The 9,287-nt window shown below is 44.6% G+C and overlaps 1 protein-coding gene across 4 annotated transcripts in view; it reads left to right on the forward strand.

Moving 5' to 3' along the window:
• KATNAL2 (katanin catalytic subunit A1 like 2) overlaps positions 1 to 9,287 on the forward strand; it is a 74,674-nt gene that overhangs the window by 8,193 nt on the left and 57,194 nt on the right. The gene's annotated exons all lie outside the window — the stretch shown is intronic.

Raw genomic sequence — 9,287 nt, forward strand, 5'->3', positions numbered from 1 at the left:
ATGCAAAGACTGACATTAAAACTACTAGCAGTCATAAGAAACAGAAAAATATAATAAAACCAGGACAAGCATCAGTTAACAGAAATGGGTTTAGAAATAGTAGAGAAGACAGCATTAGCAGACAAGGACTTTGGGGACCTCAGGAAAACATAAAGAGGAAAAAACCAGAAGATACAAAAAGAATAAAACACAACTTACAGAGTTGAAAAAGATGGTAATTTTAATCTAAAGACTCACTGGAAACTATCTAAACCACAGCACATAGAAAAAGTCTGAAGAAAAAAATGGACAAAGCCTCAGTGACCTGAAGGACAATGTCAAGTAGTCTAACGTATGTGCAGTTCATAGCCCAGATTGGAGATGAAGACGAGGAAAAAATATGAAGAAACCATGGCCAAAATTTCCCCACAAACCCAAGAAACTCAAAAACTTGCAGGCAGGATACACATTTGTTGACTGTGACAACACCATCTGCTACATCATAAGCTGCCCTCAGAGACACCCATGTGGCAAGGAACTGAAGGAAGCTTCCAGCCACTAGCCGACAAGAAACTGAAGCTCAGAGTCCTACAACTCATAAGGGTCTGAATTTTGCCAACAGCCATAGGGGCAGAAGGAACACATTTGAGTGACAGAAATGTTCTAAGTCTGGGTTGGAGTTTTGATTACAGATGTGCACACATTCATGGGACTGGACACTTGAGATGGATGCATTGAACTATATTTAAAGGATACCTTAATAAAGTTCCTTTCAAAAATGGTATAAAAACGCAGGGGTGCCCAGTGGCTCAGTTAGTTGAGCACCTGACTCTTGACTTCAGCTTAGGTCATGATTCCAGAGTCGTGGGATCAAGCCCCACGTCAGGCTCCGCACTGAGTATGGATCCTGTTAAAGATTATCTCTCTCTCTCTCTCTCCCTTTACTCCCTCCCCGACTCGCACTCTCTCTGTCTATCTCTCTCTCAAAAAAATACATAAATAAAGGGGTGCCTGGTTAGTTAAGTGGCGAACTTTAGCTCAGGTCATGATCTCACAGTTTGTGAGTTTGAACCCCACGTCAGGCTCTGTGCTGGGAGCCTGGAGCCTGCTTCAGATTCTGTGTCTCCCTGTCTCTCTGCTCCTCCCCTGCTTTCGCTCTGTCTCTGTCTCTGTCTCTCAAAACTGAATAAATGTTACAAAATTTTTTTAAAATTAAAAATGGTATAAAAATTCAAACAGGGGCGCCTGGGTGGCGCAGTCGGTTAAGCGTCCGACTTCAGCCAGGTCGCAATCTCGCGGTCCGTGAGTTCCATCCAGCCCCATGTCGGGCTCTGGGCTGATGGCTCAGAGCCTGGAGCCTGTTTCCAATTCTGTGTCTCCCTCTCTCTCTGCCCCTACCCCGTTCATGCTCTGTCTCTCTCTGTCCCAAAAATAAAATAAAACGTTGAAAAAAAAAGAAAAAAAAATTTAAAAATTCAAACAGTATTTAACCGAAAGGTATATAATGAAAAGTAAATGCCTTCTTCCCTACTCTCTACCCCCCTGCCCACTTCTGGTTTCTCACCCTGTAAGAAACTATCATCTATAGTTTCTTATATATCTATTTAGAAATATATTTACATGTCATACTGCATATATATTTATATCTTTTTCTTTTCACAGAAGAGATTATTTTCTTCATTCTGTATTTCCCCCTTACTTTATTACATATCTTGGAAGTCTTTCCACAAATATTTATGGAGAACCTGAATGAGATACGTTAAGTTCTGGGGATATAGTGGTGAAAAAAAGACACTTCCTCTACCTTCATGGTGATTATATTTTAGTAGGAAAGGCAGCTAACAGGTAAACATAGGACCCCCAGGAAAGGAATTGCTGAAACATAGACTAGCCATACGTCCAACTTCCGTAGGTAATGCCAGACAACTTCCCACAGTGGTTATATCAGTTTATATTGCCCTTGCAGTGCATGAGAATTCCCATTGGTCCACACCGTTATCAATATGTGGTATTACCAATTATTTTTCCTTTATTTTATGTTTCCTTGATTACAAATGAGGTCAAGTACCTTTTGTTTATTAGCTATTTGGAGATGTCATTTTGCAAGGCACCTATTTTTCTTGTCCATTTTTCTATTGGGTTACTTTGTCTTTTTAATTGATTCTTTTGGGGAATTCACTATGTATTTGTATATTAGTTCTTTCAAATGTTGATATTTTCAACATACCAAAATGTTCTCTTTTATGAACACAAATTCATATTTTAATAAAAGTCACTTTATTTATTTATTAAGTTTACTTATTTCTTTTGAGAAAGAGAGAGAGAGTGCTAGCAGGTTAGAGGCAGACAGAAAAGGAGAGAGAGAGAATTCCAAGCAGGCTCCGCACTGTCAGGGTAGAGCCCAATACGGGGCTGGAACTCACGAACCGTGAGATCATGGCTTGAGCCGAAACCAAGAGCCGGTAGCTTAACCGACTGAGCTACCCAGGCGCTCCATAAAAATCACTTTATTAATCTTTTCTTCTACAGTTAATGTTTTTTTTTTGGACCCTTAGAAAATCTTTTCCCTATTCCAAAATCATGAAAATATTCTTTTATATTATCTTCTAAAAATCATATTGTGCTCACATTTAGATCTGTAATCCATGTGAAACTGATTTGTGCACACACACACACACACACACACACACACACATACACACACGTCTGTGTGTAAGGAAGGAGGTAGGACATACAATTTTTCCAAAAGCATTTACTGAAAAGATGTCCTTTCCAACACTGTTCTTCATCCATGTATATGCAGAATTGTTTCTGGGCCCTCAAATCTGTTCCACTGGTCTAGTTGTCTATTTCCTGTGCTAATACCACACTATCTTAATACCTATAGTTGCATAATCTCCATATCTATTAAATCAAATACTTCTACTGTTTTTTTTAAATTAAATGGTTACTATTATTGACAAGACATATTTATATATTTTGAATCACCTGTCAAACTCCACAAAGATTGGTGGACTTTGATTGGGATGGAATTGAATCTGAAGATAAACGTGAGGAGAATTGACAATTTAAAAATAATGAGACTTCTGGTCAATGCCTATCTTTTTTCTGACAACGTTCGTAATTTTTTGTCAGGAGCAATATAGGGTTTTCCGCATATTTGGTCCATCTTTTGTTAGATACACTTTTAGTTTCTTGATACTATTGTAAGTGGTCACTGCAAATGGTTTCTTGTTTTTTTAAACTTCACTTTATGTTTATTATTGGTGTGTAGAAACGTAATTGATTTTTGTATGTTGATTTTATTTGAGCAGCATCGCTAAATTCATTCATTCATTTTAAGAATTGTTCGTGGATTCTTTTGACTTCTTTATCTACACAATCATATTATCCATGAATAAAGACAGAATTAATTCTTTTCAAATTCTTACGCCATTTGGTTTTCTTGCCTAAACTTCCTGATTTAGACCTCTATTATAATCTTGACTAGAAGTGGGGATAGGAGGCATTACTGTACCTGAGGGGGGAGACACTAGCAATCCAGGAACATCTTTTTTTTTTCTTTTTTTTCTTTTTTTTTAAATTTTTTTTTCAACGTTTATTTATTTTTGGGACAGAGAGAGACAGAGCATGAACGGAGGAGGGGCAGAGAGAGAGGGAGACACAGAATCGGAAACAGGCTCCAGGCTCTGAGCCATCAGCCCAGAGCCTGACGCAGGGCTCGAACTCCCGGACCGCGAGATTGTGACCTGGCTGAAGTCGGGACGCTTAACCGACTGCGCCACCCAGGCGCCCCAATCCAGGAACATCTTAATCCAATTTCGGGGACTGAGATTTTTCTGAGCCACATAGACAATGGGAAACTGAGCTTGGGCAGCTTAACTTCTCCTTTGTCCTTAGCCCTGAGTCCTAGGACTGAGCCCTCCTTCATATTTTTTACCAGCATCCCCTATCATGCTATGTCCTAGATTCCAACTTTTGCACCTATAGCACCTTGAGGTTGTCAAACATACTACTCAGCATCTTAGTATCTTAGAGGCAGGCAAATATACTTGGGAAAAAGTGGCTTAAATGTCCTGGTTATGTCTGTGGATTAATGAATACACGTACATATGCAGGTAGATCTATAGGGCAATAAAATCCTATAAGTGAAGTTGTTATGTCCAAGAGTTTTTATATGTGTATATTTGGCATAGGTGCATCTGTAGACTAAAGTTCTTGTGGAACTCAATGAAAACCATCCAAATGAGAGCATTTTTTAACCATCCCCATTGAGCTTGCTGTAGCAAAGGAGTTGGGTACCGTCACTTGCATGTATCTGGCAGAGAATCAAAGGCAGGCAAGGGAGTGGGAAAGCTTTGCAGTGAAAAAAAGCAAGTCTTCAGGTATTCTCTCATTGGAGGTTGTTGACTTGGGGAAAGCTGGAGGCAGGCTACCCAGAAGCAGGGTACCTTATGTACCTGATTTGGACAGCATATTTGGCTTTCTCTGCTCTGTCCTGATTTGGAAGCTGGGGGCAAAAATTGTGAGGCTGTCAGTTGTTGACCGAATCCTGACCGTTCTGGGCCAATTGCTACAAGAGGCTGTGATTTAGTTTCCTGGACTGCTTGCCATGGAGGCTGTGGTTCGGTGTTCTGGGTTGGTTGCTGCAGAGGTTGTGGTTTGGCTTCCTGAGCTTATGTGGGTCTGACCATTACCCATTTATATATTCAGTCTCTCATTCGTAAAGTGATGTTGCTGTACCAAAGAATGTATGCTTTCAGCATTTTGCCTATTAACTCCAATAAACGTTGTATCAATTTACACATCTACTAGTAATGCATGATAATTTGTTCTAACACAGCAGGCTGTTCTTTTGAACTTGACTCATCTAATAGGTAAAATATTGTATCACATTATGTTTTTCATTTGCATTTTTGTAAGATTGAGCATCTTTTCATAAAATTAAGAGTCATTTGTGTATCCTTTCCAGTGAACCATCTTTTCCTATGTTTTGCTCATTTTTATAGCAAATTGTGGTCTTTTTTTCCCGTTGATTTGTGAGAGCTTATTATATATAAAGGAGGTTGGCCTTTGAATGTTTAAAAAAAAAAGTAAATCTTTCCCAGATTGCTGTCTTTTGACCTTGTTTTTGATTTCTAAAATTTTTATGTAGTTAAATTTATCAGTCTTTTTAATTAATGGTTTCTGGGTTTGTGTCCAAGAAAGCCTTATTTACTCTGAGATTAAAAAAAATAATCCCATGCCAAGTAGTTTTATGTATGTATGTATGAACAATCTGAGAATACTACTTATTAATTAAAACAATGTCTTATTGTTTACAGAGGGGCTACTTGACAAAACTCTAATTGATCTTAAAATCCTCAGTAAAGGGGCACCTGGGTGGCTCAGTCGGTTGAGCGTCTGGCTTGAGCTCAAGTCATGATGTCACAGTTTGTGGGTTCGAGCCCCGCATCGGGCTCTGTGCTGACAGCTCAGAGCCTGGAGCCTGCTTCGAATTCTGTGTCTCCCTCTCTCTCTGCTCCTCCCCTGCTCATGCTCTCTCTCCGTCAAAAATAAACAAAAACATTTAAAAAAAATTATTTTTTTTTTTAAATCCTCAGTAAACCTGAGGCTTCACGTCTTGGGAATTCTGGAGTATTCTCCAGGCGGGGAGGCAGTGGCTGTGGCACATAGATTCTCAGGTGCAACATTTGCAAACTACAGGAGGGAGCCTCCCGAAGTTTCTGCAAAGCAAGAGCCTCTGGTCTCCTGGGGAAGTGCCATCTCGGAACCCCCGCCGCTCTTGTCTCCCCCACCCCAAATTCCATGTCCAAGGCAAGTCTCAGCTTATGTGGGGAGAATGTGTTCTTGAAGTCTAACACTGGCTTGGCCGTCATCTGGGCACTTTTCCTGGAGGGTTTCCACGGCCCAGTGGGCACTGCGGGAGCTCGGGCGGTCGCAGGCCGGCTTCTCTGAGAAGAGGTTAAAGCTGTCCCTCCGTCACCACTGCCGAGGGCATGGTGTGGTGCTAGCTTGATCAGCGGCTCCCCCGTGCAAACGTCTCCCGGCTCCTTAGAACATCAGTAGGGCGCTGGGCCACCTACTTGAAAAGGACCAGCTTTGCTGGTCAGCCCTAGGGCTTATTGGCCTGTGCAGAACCCACGTTCATTGTCAGCCCTCACAGCTGCCGCCCTCGGGCCTCCTGAAGCTGCACGAACATCGCCCGCCACGCCTCACGCTCTTCTGGATCTTCTCATTGGTGTCAATGAGTTTTCCATAATTTATCGATTTCTTCAACTAGCACACAACTGTATTTCTGTATGCGACATAGCTGATCGGCATAAAATCTCCAAAATGGGTTCAGGAACGGAATGCGTGGCTCCTCCCACTTCAAAGATCGATGTTGTTTTTAAGTATCCGGATGCACTGGTTGCACCAGGTCATCATTTCGTGGAGCTGGGCACACTTGGGACCACAAAACACCTGCATCTTTGAATTCATTCTGCGTCCGGTAAATCCAGCTTCTTCCTCTTCCTGGGGTGAAGACAGCGCTTCTTGCTTTGGTGGGAAGGAGCACATCAATGCAAAGACACGAGAGGCCGGTAACAGGCCTGTGCCCTGGGTAATGGGAGGTCTGTCAACACTGGTAGTGAGTCAGCAGGGACCTCTTTCCGCCTGGGCCGATGGGCTCCAGACGGCTGTGCCTTCCCTGACTTGCTTTTTTGTTCACCTGAGGTCATTTCTGAACCGAGTCCAAGTTTTCACTAGTGCTTTTAGAGTCATTCTGAAGTCCTTTTTCTCAGAATGCAGTAGCTGAAGTTTTCAGTCTTCCTACCCCCTGCCCCGGGGGGGGGGGGGGGGCAGTCATAGTTGAAGCAGGACTCAAAAGACACAGTGGGTGGCTGCAATTCATCATCCAGATCTGCCTCCTCAACTTCAGGGAGCCCATTGGCTTTCTATCCAAATTAAAAGTTTTTATTTTCCCTTCCTGAATCCTTGGGTTGTTAGAACCTTCTCTTTCGCCTTGGGCAACAGGCCTCCTGCCCACTTTCCAAGTCTAAGCTGTCTAGACTTTGCTTGTTTTTGTCTGATTTGGTTTTCTCTGAGCCTTGCGCTCTTGCATTTTAAGGCGGTGCAGTCTGAAGCAACCGCGACGGAGTGAACACCTGTGAAGGCAGTGGCCCTCTTTCCTTCTTTCTCGGCAGCCCTACAGAGGGCGTTTCTTCTTTGTGTTGTCTTGGGAGAGAGGCCTTGGGCTTTCCTCCCTGGAGAAGGCCTGGCATGATTTCTGGCCGAGCAAAGCAGAGGACTTCTCATGTCCTTTGGCACCCACCAGGACTTTGTCCCTTTGGGAAGACTGGCACCCCTTGCTTTGACTCACAGCCCCTTTCCCTTGGGGCCACCCAGGTGGCATTCTTGGCTGTGTCCCCGTCTGTCCTGAGAGGCACCAGAGTGGTCTGGAGAAGGCCACTGCAGCGTGGGCCTCCGACAGGGATCTGTGCTGGTTCCGGACAACTGCTGAGGACCCGCAGACAGTGGATGGGACAGCGTGTAACCAGAAGATTCCTGTTCTCAGGGCTAAATTGGAGCAACGCTGTGGCTCTTCCCATCTCCTCTCATGACTGTGGGACACCGGGTGGGGCCTCTTGAGCTTGGAGGCTTTTCTGTGGTTTTTCTGTCTGTGCTCAGGGCCGTCTGATCGGCCGCTGGAGGCTTTTGCAGGGTTGTGGCTGGTCTCCCTCAGTTCCGGCCTCCTAAGGAGCGGTTCCAGGACGCTTTGGGGAATCCTCTTCTCCAAAGCAGGCTCAGTGTTTGATCCATGGGAGCCAGCCTCTGCCCCTGGGCCACGTCCCTGGCCAGGCCGCCGGATTGCTGGTATTTGTGCAGGTGACTGACTGTCCCGCCACCCTGGTCTCGGCGAGCACAGCTACTGAGTGGAGCCAGGCAGAGTCCCTTCAAATCTTGTTGCAGCTTCTTCGGGTCAGGGCCTGTGGCTGGCTTGTCTGCAGCTCCTGCACCACGGGGTGCCCCGACCTCTCTGCCCTTGCTCGGGCACGGCTCGGGTGCCACTCTGGCCCCATGTGGACCTGGCCCGGACCAGCGTGCCCTGGAGAGCTGGGCCTGCAGCCTGGGCGTGTCTGGCAGCCTGGCTTCTGGTCCTCGGGGTGCGGAGCCAGCGCAGTGGCCAGCCCAGCCCCGGACCCTGACCCTGGCCTTACAAAGACCCACCCACGCTGTCTGTGTGGGCTGTGGACCTTTACCCCAGGAAATTGACTCCTGTAGGGGGTCCCTGGGCCCCCTGCCTGGCTCTGGTCTGGTCCCTAGTGCCCTGCGCCTGCTGTTGACGATCTTTTCTAACCTCAGCTTAACCCAACAAAACGGGTAATACTTCCCCCATTTTATGAATGAGAGTACTGAGGTTTAGACAGATCAAATTAACTTGCATGTGGTCACATAACGGAAAGAGGTGAAGCTGGAACCTGAATCAAAGTAGTTTAGGTCCTGGGTGAACACACACCTCTGAGTAGGTGGAGGAATTGAGGCCTAGAGAGAGAAAGGGAATAGTTCAAAGTCACACAGTTTAGCCCCGTGAGGGCGGTAATAGTTCCTACATCTGGCTTGTCCCCAAAGTGGTGTAGGACACAGGCATCGAATACATTCTTGAATGAATGAATGAATGAATGAATGGATAGCCATTGGCTCTGATCACCTGAACATCGGCAGTAAAGCCTGAGTCAGATGAGCCTAAGCCCGACTCCCCCCCAATTATCCTTGAGGGCACTTACCCTTATCTTAGAAGGACTACATTTTATTTAGTTTTTATTTATTTTTATTTATTTATTTGAGAGAGAGAGTGCAGGGGACAGGGGCAAAGGGAGAGAGAGAGAGAGAGAGAGAGAGAGAGGCAGAGAATTTAAGCAGGCTCCATGCTTAGTGCCAAAGCCTGATGCGACTCTCCATCCCACAACCCTGGGCTCATGACCTGAACTGATATCAAGAGTCCAACACTTAAGAAACTGAGCCATTGAGGTGCCCCTGCACTTTATTATTACTACTATTACAACTAAAACTAATCACTTAATAGTCTTAGCTTAAAATGGCAGCATTGATTATAGCTCCTTTGATTGGATTGGATCCAATTAGATCCTAGTCAGATCTCCAGGAATGCACCTGGCCAGACCCCTTGCCCAAATCAGGAAAGCTCGTTGGTTGCACTTCCTTTATCTTTTTATATTTAAAGTTTTTAATCTCTTGAACAATGCTATGGGTATATGTTTTAAGTATTATTCAACTTTTCCTTCACTTTCCAGTTGTCTTAACATTAT

Source organism: Prionailurus viverrinus, chromosome D3, assembly GCF_022837055.1.
Source record: "Prionailurus viverrinus isolate Anna chromosome D3, UM_Priviv_1.0, whole genome shotgun sequence".
NCBI lineage: Eukaryota > Metazoa > Chordata > Mammalia > Carnivora > Felidae > Prionailurus > Prionailurus viverrinus.